The following is an 11,596-nucleotide window of genomic DNA, read 5'->3' on the forward strand; positions in this document are numbered from 1 at the left end:
TTTGGCAACCTGGAGAGCTACCGGAATTGTACTGGAAAAACTAGTAAGGTAGTTCTCCACCATGCTGTGTCACCTGGAGAGAGAATAAACTGAAGCAAATGTATAAAGCTCAGAGTTTAGTTAAGTGTTTTGTAGATGCAAAGATGAGAGTTTGTTAGATGGAAGACAGTCTGGAGAGTTTAGCACCAAGGACCTCATTACAATCATTTCCCAGAACATATAAGGGACTTGTCTCATCATTCAGCACACTTTTTACTGATTATACAGCCAAAAACATCTCAACCCAGTTTTTATGTGAGATTTTTATCTTCCTGGGGGCAAGAAAAGGAGATACATAACACCCTCTGGTCTCTGCAGGTACGTAACTGTTTGCACAAAAACAAATTCTGACACGATGGAAAGGTCCTGTGTCCTCTCAGGCACCCTTCACACTCAGCACAGAGCTCAAGGCCCACCACAGACCTTTGCAAGGCCCAGCTTTGGGCACCTCTCTTTGAAGCTGGAGGTGGAAGGCTGGTGTAGCTGTGGAGCCAGCGTGGCTGCACAGCACTGCGTGTTAGGGTCCAGTGCCTTAAGAAGGCAAGAAACTCCAGCTTAGGAACCATATTTCTTCCTGAACAGATACAGGACATGGAGGTATGGACAAAGCGATGCCTCCCAACGTGTGGAGAACTCACAGGGATCCCTGGATCAGTTCCCAGGGGGAGAACAATGTGTAGATGTTCATAGAGAGACACCGTGTTTCCTCTGCCTTCCTTTTCCTTGTCCCTGGGGTGGGAACCCCTTGGTACATCACTGAGCACAGCCCCTGCGTGAGGAGCCTGGCTGAGGGGGCAGGAGCCACAGGAGAAGCAGGAGCCCCTGGCGCTCCTGGGACATAGGCCGAGCTAGGGCAGCACCTCCAACTGACCGTGGCCACTCTCTGCTACCTAGTACCCTAGTTCTGGGACAGTCTCTCCCCAAATCCCATCCCAAACACCCCCCAGTCCCAAACAGAAGCACTTCTTGTGGGTGGACCATCAGAAAGGGACAGTTAGCTGGGTCTCCACCACTTGGTTAGCCCCCTCAAGGTGCCGAGGACCTGCAACAGCTCTTGGCATGGCTTCCTTGTCCTGGGGCTGGCAGAGTTAGGCCTGGATGCTCTGCAGAGTCCTCTGCACCCCACTGAGCCAAAAAATTAGCATAGGGTCAGCTGGGATCTGATGTTTCTGCCATGGTGTAGAGGCATCGGCCTGGTTAAAATCATTTTCGGTAACACCTCCTCCAAAAATGTGGTGAACCTTGTGAAGCCTGGTGAACGTGAACATGAATTGCAACAGGGGAACTGCAAATGCTTGTGGCCTTTGCTTTTATTTCATTCTAGAAGACAGTTGTGTTACTGATGAGAGCGTTGGAGTAGGGTTTCTTGCTCTTGACTGGTGCAAGGAGTGAGAACAGCACTCACAGGGCTGAAGTCAGCAAGGATGGATAAGGTAACAACTTGGGCTGGTGCTTTAACATCCCACCTTCCTTCTACTTTTTTAAGATACTGTCTAAAGGAGTGAAGCACATCCATCCAACTCCAGGTGAAATTTGGCAAATCTCCTTAGCCTTCATAAAATGTTTCTTGTGTCCATTGTATCAACTTTAATCCACAACATCTGGTGATACTCAGATACTTCTCACCTCTGATACTGCTCACCTCAGGGCTGGGAAGTCTTGAGTGCAGACGTGGATATTCCCTCCTGTGTAGCACCTCTTCCTCCTCCTCCTTTTTTCAGCAAATGATCTACCATCTCTCTGTCTTGGAGATCAACCAAGATTTTCTATTCCACATTTTCAGCTGCTATTTTATTGACATCCTGCCTATTAGACCCAGAAAGTCCAAACTGTCCTTTCCAGCCCCTCAGTTTTATTAGTACTTGAGTTTGTTGCGCAGATCCTTGCAAGTGATGGGATTTAAATGGAAGTATTTCACCCAGCCAGATCGGAACCTGCCTCTTTTTGACTGCACACATATCACTGCCTCAAAATGCAATACTTCAAGTAATTTTGATTCTGTCAGTAAAAGCTCCATGGAAAAATCTCATCTGGGCTTGTTAGTGATATATTGACTTAAAATGCCCAGTTTAAAGAAGGCTAGGAAAACAAAACAAGAAAAACTCAAGTCCCCCAGTGAAAGCTTGTACTTTCAAGAGGGAATGAGCTATTTGTAGAATACAAGTATTTTCAGTCCAAGGGAGACTGGTATCTCAACAAAGCCGAAATATTTCTGGATTATCTGGTCTTAATAATTCAGTTTTTGGTATGTGTATTTAGATCCAGAGACCGAAACCACATCAGTAAAAATAGATTGCTCACCTCAGGCTGCCTATAACCAGGTCTTTGTTGCAGCCCCCAAACAGTTTAAGCTATGCCAGTGGTGAAACAACTTACAAAATTTCCCCAGCGCAGGCAGGCTTGAAGAAGAAAAGAGTCTATTGCAATTCATGTAAGTGAAAATCTCATGACATTAAGCTGCTCCCTGGAGCCATTGCTAAATGAATAATGCATAAGCAGTGTCAGTGACCCTCCCTCCCCTTAACTCAAACACAAGAAAAAAATACCAGCAGCTGAAGGTTTCATTCACCCTGGTGTGAAACTATCCAACACGATGAGCCCTAGGCTGAAAGAGGTGTCTGCCACAACTTTATATGAGGATTATTTTCCCTATGACCACTCACTCCCCTCTGATTTTTTTCTGGTCTGTGGATTTACACACCAAAAATATGCAATAGGGAAGGAATATAAACTCTCACTTTGTGGTATCACTGGCTTGCATATTGCAGCTCAGCAGTCATGGACAGCATCCAGCATTAGCACTCAAAGGGAGCTGCTGTATTTACGACTGCTCCAGCCTCACAAGAGCAAGGAAGGCTGGTAAAGAGTGATTGAAGCAGATCTGAAAGAAATGTATACTATAAAGAGGACAAAAATTGAATATTTTTTGAACCTGAATTCCTAAATAAATTAGGTTTATGCAATCTTGCTCGTCTGGGCAAGGATACGTGTGGCATGGTGTTCTGTCCACAAACCCCACACCAGGGTTTGGTGCTGCTGACCTACTGCCAGTGACTTTTGACAGAAAGGTAAGCGGTTTTGGAAACAACTCAGTTTTTCCATTTCAGATGGAAACAGATGCTTATGCCTTTTGGGTGGAAAGGCTAATAAACTCACTCATTGTTAGGCATCAGCCTATCAAAAGAGGGCAGAAGCTTTTCAAAACTGCACTCACATGTTCTGCAGCCCACAAAGCTCCCCTCCATGGTTTAAAATGGCTTTTGCCAATTGTTTGCATTCCACAGACCAGTAACTGGCAAAACTGTTTTTTGGGAGGTGGGAAAATCTTTCAAAGATGTGCTCATGGAGGACTGTTTTGCAAGATCTACAATGTCATACATATACTGATGGCAGTTTTTCCATTAAAAAGATCCCCATATTATGATGATTTCCACAATAGGCAAAGAAGTACATAATAATGAATGGAATGACATCAAAGAGAGTCAATTATCTGTGTTTATAAGCGATGTGATTATGGTGTAGTTGTGATAAGTGGATATTCACTGCATCTTATTGCAAAGCATAATGGTGTTCAGGTTTTTGCATCCATGCTTATAGCATGAAAACTGAAGAGGAGATAATTATCATCACAGTGGCTAATGCCAAATGCCTTCATCCAGAGGAGGCTGTGAGCACACTGTCTGATGTTGAGAAGTGAAAGAGCACCAGCAGCGTGAATTTCGTCACTCTGGAAATCAGATCATTCACTTGGGGGCGGCTGTGACTGATAATGCCACTGCTTGCTTCAGAAATGTCCATGCTCACACATCTCTGAAGAATATCTAGAACAGCAGTCCAGGACTAGGAAAGAAGTTTTGGCCTGCAGTGCATCTGAGCACCAGGGTATCGATTATTTCAGTTCTGTGGAATTGAAGAAAGACCTCTCTCCCCACACAAAGTATCAGCTTTCACTCAAGAAACCTCCCAAACAGTAAAAACTTTTGACTTAAAGCAAGATTAAATGTACAGCCAATGTGTAAACTGAGATCCCTTTGAATCTGAAGAAAGCCTGAAGCAATGACTCAAAACTACGTGAACTTTCAGCTTCAGCTCTCTGGGCTCTTCAGTTGCGAAGCTGTGTTTTTTCAAGCTTTTTTTTTTTTTTTTTTTTTGGCTACAGGGTTCATTATTTTGCAGAAGCCAGGTCTTTCTGCCCTGCAGGGATCTATCTATCACTGCTGACTCTCTGCATCTTCTCCACATGGAAGAAGTAATTGGATTGTACTTTCTGCACACGACCAAGACAGCAGGAAAACCCAGAGCTGTAGGCTGGAGAGCTGAGCTGTATAGACAGCAGGGAAGTATCTGGTGCGTAAGAAAACTAAATGGCTGAGTGTAACCAAAAGATCTTTCCTTTATTTCCACAGAAGAGCTGGGACATGCTGAACTGTGTTCACCAGAGACTGCAATGGAACTTGGGAAGATCTGTGAAGCCTTCAGAGAACTTAACCACCTAAATAATCCCCACAGAAAATGATCCCGGGGACATTAAATCTCTGTGAATATATGAAACAATAAGCTGTGCCAGGGGATGCTAAGGGTAAGGGACTTTTCTTAAAAGTGCAATAGAGACATTAGTGCATAGGGGTGCTGCCACAATGATGGGGCCTCCATGTTCTACCCCATAGATTGTTTATGATTACGCAGGAACAACTGCAACACTTCAGCCTAGTAACAAGAAAAAAAAAATCCAGTTATTTCATAAATTTTAGAATAGAGTTGTATTTATTATTATTTTATTAGAAAATTTAGAAAATAACAGAAAAATATTAAGTGTTGTGCTGTTTCTTTGTCCCTACAGGGCAAAGAATCGCATTGTTATCAAGTTCCTTGGGTTGTTTTGGGGAAAGGGATGAGATTGCTAAGACTTTCTGCTGCACACCTATAAGTTTAGCTGGCTTGTTCTTTAAATGAATGTGAGCTTGTTGTTGCCAGCTCTCCACTCGTTGTAGTGTCACCCTTGCCTTAGATCCAAACTTAAAAAAGGAGCTTTGTGGAGCTTGGTGTGTTGCTCATAGCTATGCTAGAGAAACTACTATTCTGGGAGCACTCAGGCTTCTCCAAACAGCTCTTCCAGCTGTAATATCATTCCTGGTTGTCATTTCAGTCGTAAGTTCTTTGACCCCTGTGTCTCCAACCAAGCCCCACCAGCCAAAAACCAAGTGCTGGCTCATCTTCTACAAGGCCTGAGGGATGTGTCCTTGTGTGAGTGGTGTGTGTGTCTGCCTGGGTGCATTCACACACACTCATTTGTTCTTGTGAAGGAGATGCTTAAGGTCAGTTTTGCAGCCCTCCAGCCATGTTACAGCAGGTTTGTCCTGCTGGTCTGATTTAGACCAGTTCCTGGCTTGTTCTAACCTGCTGGAAGAGATTCACAGACCTGAACCTACTGTTGCCAAAAGGAGTGATAACAAGATGTGTCTGCTCTGCTCCGGACATGCTATCACCTTCCTTCTTTGCCACAGCAGAGGCAGAAGAGGGTGACACCTGCCCTTATGAAGGTCTGTGCCATGGGAGATTTCCCACGTAGGATATGTAACACTGGACTTGAGCGAGGGCTTCTTTGCACAGTGACTGCACTACACTAGAACGGCACCCCAAAACTAATGCTTATCAGCAGCAGAAGGATTTCTTATGCAGGTCGATTTGTGCTTTTATCCGAAATAAATATTTGTATCAACATTGACTGGAATAACAGCACTGACACACAGGGAAAACTGTCTGCTCTTATTTTCTACTTACAAAGAACACAAATCTGCATGATGAATCAAATTCACCTGTTGCAAAGATTATTTGCTATGTGAAACAGCTAAAGCAGCAGAAAAAAAAAAAAATTGTTCCTGGAATTTAAGAGGAAAAAGATTGTTCCTTGCAGCTCTGAAACACAACCATTGTCCCACTCAGCATATTAAAATTCACATTAAAAGATGGCAGTTGCAAAATGCGGGGGAGTACTATCAAATCAGTATTTTTTAAACAATTCTGGAGCATGCAAGTTGATATTTTGGAATAATAACATAGAACCTACAATGTTATGAGTTGTCAGCATTTCTGAGGAGGCAGATTCAAAGGTCTGTCTCCTAAACTCCAGCTAAAGACAAGATGAACAAACAGGACAACTCAGGATGTTTTATGTACAAGTTGGATGAGTTTTTCTTTTTTTCTTTTTTTTCTTTTCCTTCCTTCCTTCCTTCCTTCCTTCCTTCCTTCCTTCCTTCCTTCCTTCCTTCCTTCCTTCCTTCCTTCCTCCTTCCTCCCTTCCTTCCTTCCTCCCTTCCTTCCTTCCTCCCTTCTTTTCCTTTCTTTTCCTTTCTTTCCTTCTTTCCTTCTTTTCTGTCTTTTTTTCTCTTTCTTTCTTTCTTTCTTTCTTTCTTTCTTTCTTTCTTTCTTTCTTTCTTTCTTTCTTTCTTTCTTTCTTTCTTTCTTTCTTTCTTTCTTTCTTTCTTTTTCTTTTCTTCCTTCTCCTTCCTTCCTTCCTTCCTTCCTTCCTTCCTTCCTTCCTTCCTTCCTTCCTTCCTTCCTTCCTTCCTTCCTTCCTTCCTTCCTTCCTTCCTTCCTTCCTTCCTTCCTTCCTTCCTTCCTTCCTTCCTTCCTTCCTTCCTTCCTTCCTTCCTTCCTTCTTCCTTCCTTTTCCTTTCCTTTTCTTTTTTTTTTTTAAAAAAAAAGCAAATCTATTATTTAAATGTTGCTGTGATTGAAAATCAGAATTACACCGTACCATACAGAAATCTTTGGACAGTATATGTTGGCACATGTGTGTTGTAATTTAAGCCATAGCATCATCCCAAGCTGAAAGAAATTTAGGAGATCATTCTCAGAGAAAGTCTTTGCTTCAGAAAGAGGATTAGTGGTAATGAACATCATTGTGGCAACCAGAAATAACTTTTAAACCTTTACCAAGAAGATACTGGACATCAAAGAAGTAAAATTGATCTCCTGCCTTCCGTCCCAAACATCACTGCTCTAAGACCAGGCTCCCTTTCTGTATACTGACTACTACACGATATTTCTTGTCTCTCTCTGTGCACACTGTATGCCATCTTTGTGAGCACCCTCTCTCACTCTGCACTCCTGAGCTACGGTCAAAGCTCTGGGTTAACAGGAGTGGAAATCTGAAGGGGCAGCGATGCTGTGAAATGTAGTAAAACCAAAGAAACCCAGGCTCGTAATGTGTGAGCAGCCGCAGACACTGGAATTCGAGTATGCAGTATGGCTGAGGCTAAACTTGGTATCATAACACAGTGTGGGTCTAAATAAAAACTGCCTTAAACTCCCAAGAGGCTTGCTTCTTCTAAGTGATGACAGTTGTTAGAGAGTAGCTCTGCTACAGGAGCAACCACACCAAATATAGTGTGCTGGAGTAAACGCAGGGGACAGTGCTGGAAAACTCTCTCTGAATGCAACCCTACTTCTGCAAGAGTCAGTGGATGCCATATCTGTGGGTATTTGTCCCTTTAGCTCTGTGAATCCCTACTTTTAACACCCTGATTTACAGCACACTGGCTGCTCTCCATTACTAGCACAGCCTTTTCCTGAAGCTCCAGGTCTGTATTCAGGCCATGCTTTCGTTTGCATCAGCCAGTCAGCAAATTGCTATCCCAGATGAGTCCCAACTTCTCCAAAGGGAGGTCACAGGGAGACTCTTACTTATGTCATATTTTCTGCTGGTCCATTGTTCATCATTTGTATAGCAAATTTTGCTTCTGTTGAATATTCATAGAATCACAGAATAATTCAGGTTGGAAAAGACCTCCAAGATCATCTGGTCCGACCATCGCCCTACCACCAATGTCACCCACTAAACCATGTCCCTAAGCATCACGTCCAGCCTTTCCTTGAACACCCCCAGGGACAGTGACACCACCACCCCCCTGGCCAACCCGTCCCAATGCCTAATAAAAGGCAGGCAGCAAGATGCAACTAGGAGATGACACAGACAGACACAAGAATGCAGACCTTTGCCTACTTTATCACCATGGTGTGTTTTCTGGCAACTTCTCTGTTGCCTTGCTCCTCCAGTTCTGCTCAGGATGGCTTGTGGGTAGCTCATGGCACGTCATGGTTTAGGCTGAAGCTATGCCAGCTTTCACCCACCCTGAGCTATAACCCTTTCAACAACCCTGAGGAGAGCTCCTGTAGGAACATCCTGCAGCTGGTGGAGTCTGGTGTGGGTTATCTTGGCAAAACCACAGCCATGCTGCTACGTGCTGCTGCTGGGATGAGAGTGGAATAAGCTGTCTGAGTGTTTTTGTGCCACTACAAAGCAAGTGGCTCCACCTGCAAATAGTGGGTCTCGTTTGCTAGGGGTCAAGGATGGAAAAAGCGGCCCCAGCGCTGGTGAACAATGCCCTTCTCTAATGACCCTTGCTGCAACATACTGATGTGGGTGCCAGTGGGAATTCTGCCTGAGTAAGAGCTGGATTTTGGACGGCTACAGAAATGGAGATGGCCCAGGGGAGTTTGCATGCCTCTGAGAACCTCAGCACAGCCCATGCCTGCTGTAAAAGCCAGCACTGTGCTGCACGCCTGGCACTTAAAACATGATCAACATTCAAGGTTGTAAGCCCACACCATTTCATTTTAAAATTAAAGTCATTTTCTGAGTAATAGGAGCACATTCGCACTTGGAAACCGTAGAGCTCTTAGCTTCTTTTTCAATTTCAGTGCTAGAAAAAGGAAAGGGACAAAGTGCCAGGAAATATTGTTTCTTGGCTGAACTCTTGTAGACCAAGTTTCGGTCCAGAGTGGATTTTTTGCATGACTCAGTGGTAAATTTCTGAACAAAGAGCTTTATGATATAGCGGCAATACTATAAAAAGCATTTAACTCTAGCTATGCTGGAGGCAGTTTTGAAAACTTCTGGCTTCTTTTCTTTCCATTTCACGGCAGCACTTGTAAATGGATTGAAACATCCTCAGGGATTTCTGAACAAAGTGGGTAGAAATTTAAGTGCTTTGTAATCTCAATGGAAGACTTAGGATCAGGTAGAGTAGATAATTTGACTTACTTAGAGCAATCATGCTTTTGAAAACTTTACTTCATTCCTGTGAAAACTAGTTTGTAGTAAAATTACCTTCCACAGGCTTCTTTGCATGTTCCCGTAATGAACTTCTGACTTACAACTAGTTTGTAAATATGATTTCTTTCTCACATTGTAGTTTTCTTCCATTTATTAAAGGCAGATTTCTGTTTTAGGTGGAAATATTATGTAGTGTGGATAGCTGCTGTGGAGAAACTATTGCAAATATCTCATTTGTAACAATTTTGTTCTTCCACTCAGAAACTCCACATTTTAGTCCTCCATGGAGAAGAGGATATTGTGTTTGATGCATTACGAACCCTAAAGCATTGTTAAGATTGACTGCAACTAATCACTAAAATGTGCCTCTTGATTTTGGAACAGTTGTGAATCCTCGTCACAGAAAAAAATACTTCCTATTTCAAAATTTATTTCACTTCTTTTCTTTTTCCTTTCCTTCTTTCTTTCTTCTTTTTTTTTTTTTTTAATCTATTTATCTTTTTTCCCCAAGTTTTACTGCATCCCTCATCTACATGCCCATTAATACCATCAGGACTAAAGGCATGAGGAGAAGGATGTCTCAAGTGCCCACCAGTGAAAAGTGCAAGGCTCAAAACCAAAACAGATCAGATTTCAGACAATGTAGGGAAGATGCTGAGACCTCAACAGACAGCTGACACCAGTCTCACCGAGGCAGATGTAAAACTGTCTCATGGATCAACTTCTTCTTCTGATTCCTGAGGGTACACCTTTAAGCACAACACGTCCCATCCTTGCCTGTCCAGGTAAGGCTGGGATGTCAGTATGAGTATTGGGCAATTTTTATTTTCTTTTGACAAATAATAACTTTGCTGGTTTTGGTATTCTGTTGTTCTTTGTTTGTTTGTTTGTTTTTGTTTTGCTTTTTTTTTACATGACAGCCATCACATTCAAATATCCATGGTCCAAACTGCTAAGGTAGTGTTTTCAGATTATGCAGGTCTATGAGCTGGAATGAGTAGTTTACTGAAAGGGATGTCAAATACTGTGCTGTGGTATAGAAAACCAGCCAGCCAGCCAACGTTGTTACCTAACAATCCATCTGGAGTTACAGGATGGAATAAAAGTTGTTTTAAAAAGAATAAATGAAATAAACTTGCACTTCAGGGCAAAAACAAGCTTTGAAAAAGGTTGGTATATTAATAATATCTCTTTTTGACATATTATTTTATAATTACAGATTATGGAACTGCTTGCATGTTTCTTTGAGGGGTCTAGAGCTGGCACATTTAGATACTAGGTAAGTAACTTAAAAAAATATATGTTTTTTTAGATCTTTCAACTTCCTTCAGTGACTGTCAAGGACATTTTACATAGGTCAGTTGTGATGTAGAGACCAAGAACTTCATTTCTTCAGTCACGTTTCATGCTTGCATTAGAGGTAGTCTGCAGATGCCGAGGAGGGACCAAAGCACCACAGGATGAAAACCACGAGATGATTCAGACCAAGAGTCAGATTCTGTCTGACAGTCTTCTAACACCTGATGACTCTAAATCAAGGCTTGATTATTTTTCTTTTCAGAAAACACTTCGATTCAGGTAGAAAATATAAGGTTGAGGAAAGAACTTAAAAGTCTGTGGCAAGTCTGATGTACAACATGATTATAATGTTTAATTCTGGCTTGAAAATCAATGAATCGACAAATTTTTCATGTTTCTGTGAAAATAAAGGTGTAAGTTGACAGCTATGTTGGCAAACAATGAGCAGACTTCTCCTGGGGAATATCTGCCAAGAAGACCCACACCTGTGGGAGGGGTGTTCCCACCACCACATCACCTACATGTATCATGAAAAAATTTTCTCCTTCACTGCTCAGGTGAGGGTTTTTAATGATCACCTCCCACTTACTCCACAATAGTTTCACTGCTGAGTAACTTGAGAATTCTTCACACCATTTGAGTCTGATGCCATGTGCGAGCAATGAAGAGACCTTTCTTTCCTGGGGGAAATTAAGAAAATAATTCTTTCTTTCACTCAGTAACTCAACTGAATCCAATCTGGGTTCATTCTTTTAGGAAAGGTGTTTAGCTAATTCTGTCAAATTACAATACAAAAGGAAAAATGTCAATAATACTGACCATCTTTATATCACAATTCTCCGTTCTTTCATACCATGCTTCCTCCACTGACAATTTTATTTTGCAAAAGGAAAAGGTAGAATTGTGGAAGGACTAAGTCACTTTGTAATTTCTATATATTACTGAACTAATGTATGCATGTACAATAAAAAATAACAATTGGAAATGTGCTTTTCATGTTCATTTGTCTTTTTTTTTTTTTTTGTGGGCTTTGATTTTGAGTTTTTCTCATCACATTTACTTTAGTGTCTGTTTGCTGGATTCACTGTATGCCCAGAAAAAGTCATGATAACAGGACAGGAGCCTCGGCTGCACTCTGTGTCTTTAAGAGGTGAAGAACAAACATTATTTAGAAATTTCTGTGGCACAGGGCCTTGCTGG

The 11,596-nt window shown here is 42.1% G+C and overlaps 1 long non-coding RNA gene across 3 annotated transcripts in view; it reads left to right on the top strand.

The window, feature by feature from the left end:
* The window catches only part of LOC106047414 (uncharacterized), a 72,672-nt gene extending 61,287 nt beyond the window's left edge, over window positions 1-11,385 (top strand). The window contains exons 3-6 of one of the 3 annotated variants that reach the window (XR_010829548.1): window positions 4,446-4,618; window positions 9,609-9,882; window positions 10,317-10,376; window positions 10,454-11,385. This is a non-coding gene — a long non-coding RNA (uncharacterized lncRNA). Of the gene's footprint in view, window positions 1-4,445; window positions 4,619-9,608 lie in introns of all 3 variants that reach the window. The other 2 variants (XR_010829547.1, XR_010829546.1) reach the window with 2 other exon arrangements.
* The last annotated feature ends 211 nt before the right edge of the window (window positions 11,386-11,596 follow it).

Source organism: Anser cygnoides, chromosome 2, assembly GCF_040182565.1.
Source record: "Anser cygnoides isolate HZ-2024a breed goose chromosome 2, Taihu_goose_T2T_genome, whole genome shotgun sequence".
In the NCBI taxonomy this organism is placed as follows: Eukaryota; Metazoa; Chordata; class Aves; order Anseriformes; family Anatidae; genus Anser; species Anser cygnoides.